The 12,034-nt window shown below is 42.8% G+C and overlaps 1 long non-coding RNA gene across 2 annotated transcripts in view; it reads right to left on the bottom strand.

Annotated features, from left to right (window-relative positions):
* The window catches only part of LOC112550197, a 105,013-nt gene extending 94,384 nt beyond the window's left edge, over positions 1 to 10,629 (bottom strand). For both annotated transcript variants that reach the window (XR_003093897.1, XR_003093896.1), the window contains exon 1: positions 10,486 to 10,629. This is a non-coding gene — a long non-coding RNA (uncharacterized LOC112550197). The remainder of the gene's footprint in view (positions 1 to 10,485) is intronic.
* Between the last annotated feature and the right edge of the window lie 1,405 nt (positions 10,630 to 12,034).

Below are 12,034 nucleotides of genomic sequence, written 5' to 3'. Positions count from 1 at the left end.
ATGAATGCCATTCCTGCATCATCCCTGCACAACACTTACCATCCTCTTCTTAAAAACCTCCAACAAAAGGAATTCTACAAGTTTTCTGGATAGTTCTGTTCCCCACTTTCTTCATTCCCCTGACTGGACAGTCAGTTCTACTGTCTCACAGTTCTAACATTAAACATTAAAGAATATTTCCTGTTCACTCCAGTTGATGCAACCCAAAATTACATTTCTTTTTTTTTTTCAACTGCACGACATTACTGACTTGTGTTGAGTTTGTGATTCACCAACCTTCCCAGATTCCCCCAGATATTACCCAGCCTACTGGAATATGGTTATTCTTCCATAGCTGTAGCACTTTAGGTTTGAACTTTACTCTGTTGTCCATACCTCAGCTCCCAATCTTTCAGTATCCTTTTGAATTCTATCTCCCAAGGTGTTTGCAATCCTTTCCAGCTTCACATCTTCTGCAGACCCGGGCTAGGGACAGACATTACACATAAGCCGGTTTAAATAATCATCAGAAACTGGTTTAAACCTGTAACAGAACAGATGTTCAGTGCACATAAACCAGTTTGAAAATGGCTGAAACTGGTTTGAGATAAACCTACTTGAATGTAGTATCAGACTTAATTGATTTGGGTCAAACCAGTTTATGCAATGTCTGTCCCAAATCCCTTGCTGGTTTAAGTAAAACCAGACTCCCCCAGCATCCTGGCATGCTCTCTGGACTGGGCAGGGCTCTCTGCTTCACAGCAGGGTTGGCCCTCCCCTCTGCTCTCTGGTTGCAGCTCTGGGAAGACTGCTGGCTGCTCCCTCCACTCTCCCCCTCACCACTGCCTGCTAAGCAGGAAACACCCCCACCCCCATTGCCTTGTGGAGAGGTGTCTGTGTATTAGCTAGCAGACCACATGCTGGCTACAGTCCCTGCTGAATCAACAGGTAGAATCAATAGGCAGAATCAATGGATAACTGGTAATATCCCTCTGTTGTTTTCTTAATGGCATGGTAAACACCGAGTTAGTGGTGATAAACAATGTTATCAATTCCCTGATGGGATAATCAGAGCATCCTGCCAGGGCCTGGCCATGCCTCCCCTCAGCTCAGTGTGCAAGAGAAGGGAGGGTTGTTGTAGTGCCCCCCCAGGCTTCTAGCCTGAGCCACTGCAGGCATATGCCTGCATTTCTGGGTTATCTGTGCAGTTATGAAGTGATTTAGCCTAGCCAGGTTAGACTGACTTGCAAAGAATGAATCAATTCAGGGTCAGGTTTTTTTAATGTTTGTCCCTAGCCCTGATCAGGAAGCTCTCTAGTCTGACATTCAAATAATTAATAAACATATTAAAAAGTACTGGATCCAGGACAGACCCCTGTGGAAACCTACTTGAAGCTTTCAGGCATTCTGACATTGATCCATTTATAAATACCTTTTGCTTCTTGTTATTAAGCCAAATGTGTATCCACCTTATAGTAATTTTATTTAGCTCACATATCTCCAGTTTACTTATGAGAATCTTGTGTGGGACTTTAATAAGAGCCTTATCAATTCCAAGTATACATAGTTGTGTGGTTGCTAAAGGAGCCTAAATTGTACTCTGCAAACTAAATCTGATTTTTCCAAAGGATAATAGCTTGAACCAGGGTATCTACATAGGTGGCTTGTTACAATGGGTATAAAAATGGAGTTCAGGAAATTAAAGTGTCTGCATAATGGCAAAAATCTAGAATACATTATTTCTGAATTCTTCAAAGTAAATATAGAACTAATGAGAAGATATATTTAACACCTCTTTAGGAAGTAGGTTTCTACAAGGGGAGTAGTGGATGCATAAATGTAATACCTAAATTTAAAAAGAGATTTGAGCAAAACTCAGGAAATTACTAAAATGTAAGCTTGTCTTCAGCAGTGGAGAAGGCACTGGATAGAACTGAGTTAGTAATCCATTAATTCAGTGGATTTATGCTTCAGGGATGGTTTGGCCAATGTGTACAATTCTTTCAATAGTTTTGCCTCTGCTTCTATTCAATTTGACCCATGAGCAGAATACAATTTTCACAAATGTATTTGTTACATAAAATGATTTGCTAAAATAATTTGGGTTTTTTTGCAGGTACCAGATATCCATAGTTCAAGTTTCATGGTAGTCAGCTGGATGCATTATTTGCATAATGTGTGTGGGTTAGAAAAATGTTTTTGGTGAAAATACACCTATTTTTTAAAGTTCTTTACCCCCCAAAAAATATTTTCCAATTTTCATCTTTAAATTTGCTTTTTTTCTTACCATCAATTTTGGTTTGGTTTGTTGTTATTTTTATGAGAAGCATACAAATTACAGGGACAAATGAAAGTGGAAAAATTTACTGTGGAATGTGCAATTATCATCACCCTCCAAAAAAAAAATGTGCATACAAATTTAGTATTAGACAAAGTGCCCTGTATGGGCTTGGTTTAGGAAAGGGTCTTAATTTGGGACAGCGTATAAGCATACATTTCAGGGCCATGAATTCCTGACTATAATGGAGAATGTTAAAGGTGCTGAAATACTCTCACCTGGGGACAATTTTTTTGGAATCCCTTTTTTTACAATATTGGTGGTTTAATATCAAATTCTTACACAGAGATACTGTAAGGTTAACAGCTTTTAGACTTTTAGACATTTGCCTTATTGAGTTTTGATTCCTTCATGTGCTATATATGTGCTTAGTTTTAAGCACATGAGGTGATCCACTGATATTGATATTGCATCACTATTGCATTAAAAGCTTTTTGCAAGATAAGTGCCTTTATATGTTGCACTTCCAAGCTTGAGGAGGCATCATGTCTTAGAATGGTGTTACAGGTTACCATTAAACCATTCTCAGGGCAATTAAGATGGAAGTACTCATGTGCTTCAAGGGTGCTAACCCATTCTAAGCATCCTATACATGCTTTGACAGTTTCCTACTTGGGGAGAGGGTTATCTTTGAGCTGTTCTGCACAGGTTGAGACAAGGTATCGTTAGTCTGCTCCTAATAAATTAAAGCAGTCAATTTTCAGTCCTCCAGCATCCCAAGATGCACAGCTGCTAGCCCCTCTACCCCTTATAGCACTACCCCTCCAAATCTCTACTGGTCTCATTGCCTGGCTGGGAGTGGAAGCTGCAGTAGAGACTAGGATGGTAATCTAGGGTTTGTTTACTGCAAGTACATTTAGCGCTGTGTGGAAAATTGACTTTTGGGCTTGATATTATTTTTGTCTTTTTTGAGAACAGTTGCCCCCCACCCTTCCATTTCATGCTAATCCATGGGGCTCTGGTTCTAGTGCTGAGCCCCCAGGTATTGAGAGCATGGAGCCTAGGGAAACATGTTTCCCTGGGCTCTCACCACCCAGCAGTTCTGCTCCAAGGCTGGAGCTGCTAGGGGTTAATCCCCAGTATTTTTCTAGGCTTCACCAGTGATTTTCCCAGGCTGCACACTCTTACTGTCCAGCAGTTGCGCACTGGAAGCAGAGCTACCGGGGGTTAACCTGGGCCATGCAGCAAACATGCTAGTTCTCAGCTCTGTCCTGGTGCAAGCACTGTGGTATGTGCCATGAAGTAAGTGTGCTAGTTCTCAGCCCTGTGCCTGGTGTGAGTGCTGTGCTCTGTGCTGTAAAGCAAGCCCCTCCCAACCTCTCCCCAGACCAATCCCAATGAATTGAGACACTTTGGTCCTTTAATTTTTTTTTATTAGTTTTTTTTTCACTCCTTCCTCTTTACATCTCCCACTCCCTCCTGCCCCACTTCACTTCAAACAGTTTTTCAAGTTCTCTTCCCCTGCCCCACCTGCAGCTCCAGCTGAGCTCCTGCTGCTGCAGTGGGAAGGAAGCTACAGGCCCTATGCTGGTTTCCCTGCCTCTGAGCTACATGCCACCCTCCCCACTTCTCTCCCACCAGAGAGGAGGGATAGACTCCCGACTCCTGTCCATGCCCCTATTCATCAATCCCTCTAGTTGCAAGTCAGTTGTGCTGATCTGAGATGGCAATAAGCCTTAACCTGTGACTGTCCTGAAATTGTTCCAACTTCAAGACAGTATAACATTCCACAGATTTAGAATAGTTTGAAGGTAACCTGTAACAGAACCCATAGATTGCTTTACAGAAATAGGTTAGGCCAGATTGTGAACACCTTACTCATGATGGTCAGTGGGACTACTCCTATAAATAACTGTTCACAAAAGCAAAGGCTACAAAATGTGTCCTATGGTAGAGAAAAGATGTCTGTATCACAATAAATTATTACATTACCAAGACATTCTAAAGAAATGCTTCATTTATCACATCTGCTTTTAAGCATGTACTAAACAAAGCTATACAAAATGTAAAGGAATCTGATTCTCTTTATGTCAACTTTCATTTCTTTATCTACCTGTGGCAATGAGTGTGTGTGTGCACGCACACACATGCACATGAACTGTGCTTGTTTCTAACATTGCCTTTTCCTCAAAAAAAATCTTAAATTTTTTTAAAGTCAATTGTGAGGTTGGGCGTTCTTTTTCTCTGACCCTTTTGTTTTGTGTATTGAATCAGAATATTTCACATTGAATCAGAACATGAAATAATTGTCAAGTTTACAAGGACACACATGAGGGTTTAAGAGTAGTTAAGTGTGCACCGGAGAAAGAGATTCCCATTTGCTTACTGCATTTTCTTTATATCTGGACATGATATAAATGGTACTACTGAACAAGAGGCACTTAAACCATGTGAACTGGGAATTGCAAAGTGAATACTGTACTAAAATTAATTCTGTTTAAATAAAGAAAAATGGATTTCATAGCAATAACAGGTAATGGGCCAAATGTATACCCAGTGTACCTCAGAGTTCAGTGGACTTAGAAGGATAATTTTGTGCAGTATGAATAAACCAAATACAAATGAACATTCATGGCCCTTTGTGGTTTACATGTATATCTTGAATTGAGATGATAACTAATTATGATACCCATGCACATCTTTGTGTTGCCAGTTTAAAAATGGATTATGTGGAAAAAAGTTGGGAGCATGCTTGCTATTGTGTACATTTTTCCCAATTCAAACATTGTGTTTTTCTTGAAACCAGTGTTCAGCTCCTTATACAATGTGTCCATTCAATGACATGCAGAAGCTAATAGTACCTATAACTGCCAGTCCAAAATGAAAAAAAGTAAACAGCCTTGGTAATTAATTAATGAGGATCTGCCCTAAAGAATTAAACTGTACCCCAGCTTAATCACAGAAATGTAAGAACTGTATAAAATAAACACTGAATCAAATCAAAACTAAAATGTTTGGTCTGAAGATTGCAAAGCTGATAAGCAGGGATCCTGGTTTTCTCTGATTAAAAAAAAACACCCCAATTCTCAGATTAAAAAAGTAACCCAAAATCCAAATTTTTCCGTGATTAAAATGAAATGCCACTAATATATATATAGTGCTGTATATGTATATGTATATGTATATAGTGCTGTGCACTGGCAGCCAACCCACTGTGAACCAGCACCGGGCCACAGCCCAGGGATTGAGAGCCCCTGGTTTAATGATCTTTGGCATGGGTAATGTTTAAGTGGGCTGAAAATTATTCCTTTTATACTGGCATGCAGATAGCCTGCCTATGCTTCTTGTCCCAGTGTAGCAGGTATCTTTGATGTCAATAGGGAATGACATGGACGAAGCAGCAGATTTTAGTAACTGAGAAATGACAGCACCAGAATATCATGAGCATAAAGTAGACTGTGAAGAATAGCCAGCCTTCCCATTCTTTTCTATGATCAACCATTTGCTGTTTTCCTCATGTGAACATGATTAATCCCTGTAAAAATTCTAGTCATCCTCATGCAATTGAGTGCATACAGCACTGACTTTTCATCATGCATCATCATACATATATGTGCCAGCAGACAGACCAAGACTCTCATTGACCTCTTTAGGCGCCAAAACCAACTGTTAAATCAACAGCTGTCACAACTGACCCTAACTCTCTTAGTTTTTGTGGCTTTGTCCTATTCTGTCCTTCTCATATTTTTCTCACCACACTATTCAGCTGAATCTCTGGCCTCACATGAATGAGTGGCAGGATTTTCCTTGACTTCTGTAGGACCAGGATTTCACCTTAGGTGCTTTTGTTGGAGACATCTTTCTCTCTGCTTTGTCTGTTTGCCACAGGGCTCCTTCTTTAGTTATCTTCTTTTTCTTTTTCAACATCTTGGTCCAGCAAACCCTTGTCTTACATGATTATTCCAAAGAGAACTCAAATCTTCCCTCCAAACCTGAGTTATCTTCTGTTTAGGCCTGAATTCCTCATTGTCCCTCTGTCTCCTCCTAGCTTATTTATAGTCAGGGTTCAAATTACACTTTGATTCTTGGGTGGGATCTGCAAAAATATTGGGTTGCCCATTATGATTCCGTAACGAAATTGGAGACCCCCCAGTTTATGATTTTCAAATCATACAGGGGGGGCTCTCATCTGTAATGGGAGGGCTCAGCCGCCCTGAGCTCCCTCATAATTTGAACCCTGCTTATAGTTTCAACTTCAGAAAAGCTAAACTGGAGGTGTTGACTGCCTCTTCTGTCTCCATTTTTATTATGGTAGACAATTATCTTTTTAGAATGGGGAAAGAAGATACTAATTGCATGTACTAGTGACAAAAATAGTCTGCAATTTAGGATGGGGAATTTAAAATGACTATACTGCTGGCTCTACAAAGTGTGTGGGTGAAGGAGTGTTGAGTATATTGAAATATTTGCTAGAGAGTGACTTTCTTGTGGTTAATACTGAACACGACAAGTAGGGAGACTAAATCACTTGTGTCAGGATGATATGAGTAAACTGAAGGTCACTTTCAGCATACTTTAGCATGCCTTGGAGGCAATACTGATAAGGAAAAAGACAAAAGGACAAGACAGAATTAACTTTTAATTTCCCACCAAAACTACAACTGACAGAAATAGGGAGATGAGTAAAATCTCTTCTAACATGAAGTACAGGATTGTATAGCTTATCTGATTTAACTTATGGATACTGAGTGTGTAACTCATGTATGCGTGTGTGTAGCTATATACATACACACCACAGACTTATACACACTCACATGCCTCAGCATGTAGCATTGATAAATTTTGGTAAAATATTTTCATATCTAGTTCTAATGCAAAATCTTTGGCCCTAAATTAGACGAATACATAAACAAATCAGATATATTAATTTTGTGTTCAGAATGTAGTAGTGATTGCTTACAAAGAAAAGCTATTTACATGCTGATATAAGGCATTACTTAGCATAACGAGTGGTAATTTTCTCCTCCTCAAAGGTATTAGACATCTAACATGTCATACCTTACATAGGCATGCAGTTTTGCTGTTCTGTATGATCACCGAGTATAATAAAGAAAATAACTTGATTTTCTTATTTGATTTATTTTATGGAACTAAATAAAAACCTCAGCTAGCATGCAGCTATACAGCAGTTTGACAAAATCGCAATATCTGCCAATTTAAAAGCAATAAAGCAAAGCAAAACAAGATGACTGTTAACGCAGAGCACCTCTATATTTGGGACAGATTGTGAGACCATGGTCAAATGAAAAGTGCTCTTGACAACACACATCAGTAACATACCTGCCCATTTTAAAATCAATAATGCTGAATGGAATGTAGCTACTTATTTCTTTAGAGAAATTACCAATGCATCCACAAACTTGTGATTATATTAGACCCATAGTGTCAAATCTTTTCTCAGTGAATCAGATTTTTCCTTGCAAATGCAAATTGTATGCCTAGATACATGTACACATGAATGCACATGCAAAGATGCAGAAAGATTTTAATAGCTTCATCACTATCACTACTAGTGACAACGGCACATCACACTTTAAAACAGAAGAAAATAAAAAGAGTTGCTACAAAGAACTTTCCAAGCCTTACATCAAAATGACAATCTGCTTTTTCTCTATAGCTTTCACAGAAATGTAAAAATGTAGAAGTTGTAGGAGTTGCTGCATTTGTCATTGGGTATTTTAAACAAATATTTGGGTCTAGAGTCTTTTATTGCGCCATTAATGGGATAAAATCTGAGCAGAATGAATGCAGGGCTCTTTGTACATGTTTTCTGTTGTTCCTTCAATTTTGATCTGGACATATTGTAACACTTTCAGGTGTCATTGTCATGGTCTTGCCTGACTATTCAGTTCCTGACCTCCCTCATTGGAGCTACTGGCAAGGATACTAATTGTGATGATCTAATATGATATGGATTAGAAAAGGCTTGAGTGAAACTTATGGAAAAAGTACTAGGAGTAAACTCTGGATGCCACTTAACCTGGGTTTGAATTCAAACAATTGCCATGGCCCCTTCAGTTTTATGTTCTAAAGTGACGATTTATGACTTATAAAACCATGAAAGCAGAAAACATAATTTACTTGTTTAAACTAATACTTAGGCATCTAAAAGTATCTTCAAGACGTAAGTCTCTGTTACATGTTGCCAAAGAAAAGGTAGCTCAAAAGGAACTTTGGTTGGATTGCTAGATCAGTAATTTATGAGAAACTCTCCATAAAAGTGTTAAAACTCCAAGATTATTTTTGCAAAAGAATTTTATGATATCTAATGTAGCTCTGTGGTATTAATAATGAAAAATGAAATAAGCAGGCAGTAAGATAGGAAAAAGATCTACCTGGAGCATGCATAGAGGTTAACCTCTGTGGTTATCTCAACAGCTTGGCCACCAGCTTGCTTCCATAAGACTATAAGAACATAAGGAGTGGCACACTGGGTCAAACAATGCAGGGTCCATCTAATTAAGGCTGGATCCAAGGTGGTTGCAGCAGTGCAGCTGCATCCCCCTTTCCACTGCTGCCATCTCTGGCTGAGCCCTGCACTCTATGGAGCCTTTTCCTGGAGCTGGAGGCTGCCTGGTCTATGAGGGACACCAGGGGGCTTGGCACGGGACAGGAGGGACCCACCTGTTGCCTCTCCTGATCCCAAGTGACTGGGGTAAGTGGGAGCTCCAAACCCTTTTCTGCCTCACTTCAGCCATCAGGAGCAGAGTTTCTGTGTGCTAAGCTCAGCAGATGACAATGGGAGTAGTGGGAAGTTTTCCTCTTCTTGTACCTGCTCCCTGTCACTCCCCCACCATGCCTCCTGCTAGCTGAGGAAACACCCCTTCCCACCACTGCTATTCCTGAATGACACGGGTACAAGGGAAGCCCAGAGCTGTTCCTGCCCCATTCCCACTGAGAGCTCAGTGAGTGGCTGCCAGGTGTGGCTAGGCCAGGGACAGTGACAGTGTCAGGGCTAGCTGCCAGTGTAAGGGGGTAGATTCTTTCTTCTGGCACCTGCTCCCAGGGTAGTTTACTGCACCCTCTTTACTGAACCCTACATCTGCTCATGCAACTAACCCAGTATCCTGTCTACAACAGTGGCAGAAATGGTTGTTTTACAGCAGGGATGGGCAAAATACAGCCTTGCAGCTGGATCTGGCCTGCCAAGGGATTCTAACCTATCCATGGCAAGTCCCTTGGCCATGCCCTGTCCAGGCACAGGGGGAAGCCCAGGCCACAGCATATATAGCCAGTCCCACCACTCCCAGGTGCATGGTGGGGTGGGAGCAGCATAGTGGCCAGACATGGCTTCCTGAAAGCCTCCGTGGCAGTAGCTCACTCCGCCTGGCTGCTGCCTGGCACCCACCACCAAGGGTGGCAAACAGAGCAGGCACGTGGGTAGGGTTTCCATGGAGACTGGCCCAGGATCCCTGCAGGTAGGGCGTGCACTGCTGGGCACATGGAATGGGGCCACAGGCAGGCACGGTGTTGCCTCTGGAAGCAGGATGAGTGGGCAGGGGCCAGGATCACTGGGTGGTGACAGCACAGAGCCAGGGCCCAGGGCAAAATTGTGATCTGCTCCCTGAACATCTCCGCCTTTGAAACCGGCACCTGTTGCAGGGATGTGTGAGGAGTAAATTGCAGCTCTGCCCCCGGCCCTGGGCCCACACTGTCACCACCCCATGATCCCATCCCCACCCATGTGTCCTACTCCTGGGTGCTGCTCCACACCTCCCTGTGGCCCCATCTCCCCCCAGCCAAGTGCACCCTGCCTGCAGGGGTCCTGGGCCAGCCTCCAGGGAGACCTCACCCACCCACCATCTGCTCTGTCCAGTGCCCTCAGTGGTGGGTGTTGGGTGGATGGTCTGGAACCAGATATTACCCCCCTTCCCCTGCTGGGCCTGGGCCAGATGAGCACCTCCCTGACCCCTGCTGCACCAGGTTGGGTCACCACTCCCCCAACACTGTGCCAGGCTGGGTCATTCCCCCCTCCCCACCTCCTGGCCTGCAACAGCTCACCAAAACTCCTTAAGTGACCCTCCTGCCCAAATAATTGCACACCCCAGCTTTAGAGGGAGAGCACTGAAACAGGTATATCTAGAGTGATCTATCGCCTGTTCATTACCCTGCATGGAATCCACCACCATTGATTTAGAGATGCCAGAGGATATATCTCTGATATGTACCTGAGCAAGTCCTTCCCTTCACCAGTCCCATTCATCACACAACCGTGTCAGGTGAACTTCTCTGCTACAGCCTCACGCATGACAGTTGTTGGGAATACTGGAATGGAGTCCTTAAATTCCATCTGCCTCCCTTGAACGATTAAAAAGACTTACGGACAGTAACAGCTTGAAATAGCCTCCTCAAAGATAGAAAGCCAGTCCCAGGCAGACTGCCACTGGCAAGAGGACTGCCGATAATAACTTTGTGAAGCATAAAGTGCTGGACTGTGCTTTTAAGGCAAAGCTCCTTGAAAGGCTTAGGGCACAGCCACATGATTTCAGTTTCCAAATGTGCATGTGGAATGCCCTAGCCCCTAGCGGTGCCACCTTTTAAAATGGTACATCTGGCTCCTGCCTAGTGCTCCATGGGCTGTGGTAGAAGTTGCATATCTCTGCCCACTCCCTTCTCTCTTTGAAGCAACATGAGTAGGTAAAAGTAATTTGAGGAACCAATCCCTGGCTGCTTCTGGAGAACAAGGATTGCAGCTGTTAGTGGCCCCTCCCAGGGGAAGGAGATACTTCTGTCACTATCCTCAGCTTCATTTTTTATGAGGGTCATTCATAATCTATGAATTTATGAATCAGTCACAATGTATGAGGAAGGCTAGGAGGCAGTACATTGGACAAAGGGGAATCTATTCTCCCCCGGAAGTAAAACTTCTGCTTTCAAATGGTGCAGAGAACTCTGTATACTCATTCAGAGCTGTAGGACATCTCTGAAGCTCTGAACATTCAAAATAATTGTGCAATGGAAACAAGTTACAAGTACCAATACCAGGATTATATTGCCGGATGATAAGCATCTACCACTCCTCTCTGCTTCAGTCAGACTGGAAGGTACTCTCAGGACACATTGCATAAAAGAGACAAGGAAGAATCACATGATGCTTCCTATCTCCAGTACATACACAAACACCTTCTCACTGGGCATGTCTACATGAGATGTTTATGGCGGAGTTGACTAATTAGCGCCACAATAAACTCAGTGTCTACATGTGCAGGGCAATTAGGCTGGAGTAAACTAACTCCACAGCAGGGTAGTACTTGTAAATACCTGCATAGTAGGATAGTAAATACAAGTACTGTTCTGCTGCGGGCTTTTTGACTCTGCAGCAGCGCATATGTAGATGCTGCCTTGGCTGGCTGAGGCATGAGGGTCCTTCAGTGTGGGGGATGCCTGCTGGCTAGCCCCACACTGAAGCATTCTCAAGCTCCAGCCAGCCTCTCTGCTGTACCTTGAGCCAGGGGAGAGCAGCCCCAGGCTAGCAGGCTGATCCCCTAAGCTGTCTTGCAGTCAGAGCTGCTCCGACCTGGCTCAATGTGCTGTGGTCCTGGGTGCATGTTAAACAGCATGCCTGGGATCAATAAACTCCAGAGCAGTAAGCTCTAGAGCTTTTTGCTTGCACATATAGCTGCACCCAGAGAGTACTTGAGCAGCAGAGTACTGAAAAATCAAAAGCCCTGGGGCACTTTTACATGTGCTCCGGAGTGCGGTGTTTGGGTGGGGAGG

The sequence above is a fragment of the Alligator sinensis genome, unplaced genomic scaffold, assembly GCF_000455745.1.
Source record: "Alligator sinensis unplaced genomic scaffold, ASM45574v1 scaffold486_1, whole genome shotgun sequence".
NCBI lineage: Eukaryota > Metazoa > Chordata > Crocodylia > Alligatoridae > Alligator > Alligator sinensis.
The sequence above is the reverse complement of the archived record's forward strand: the minus strand, read 5'-3'. Positions and strand labels throughout refer to the sequence as shown.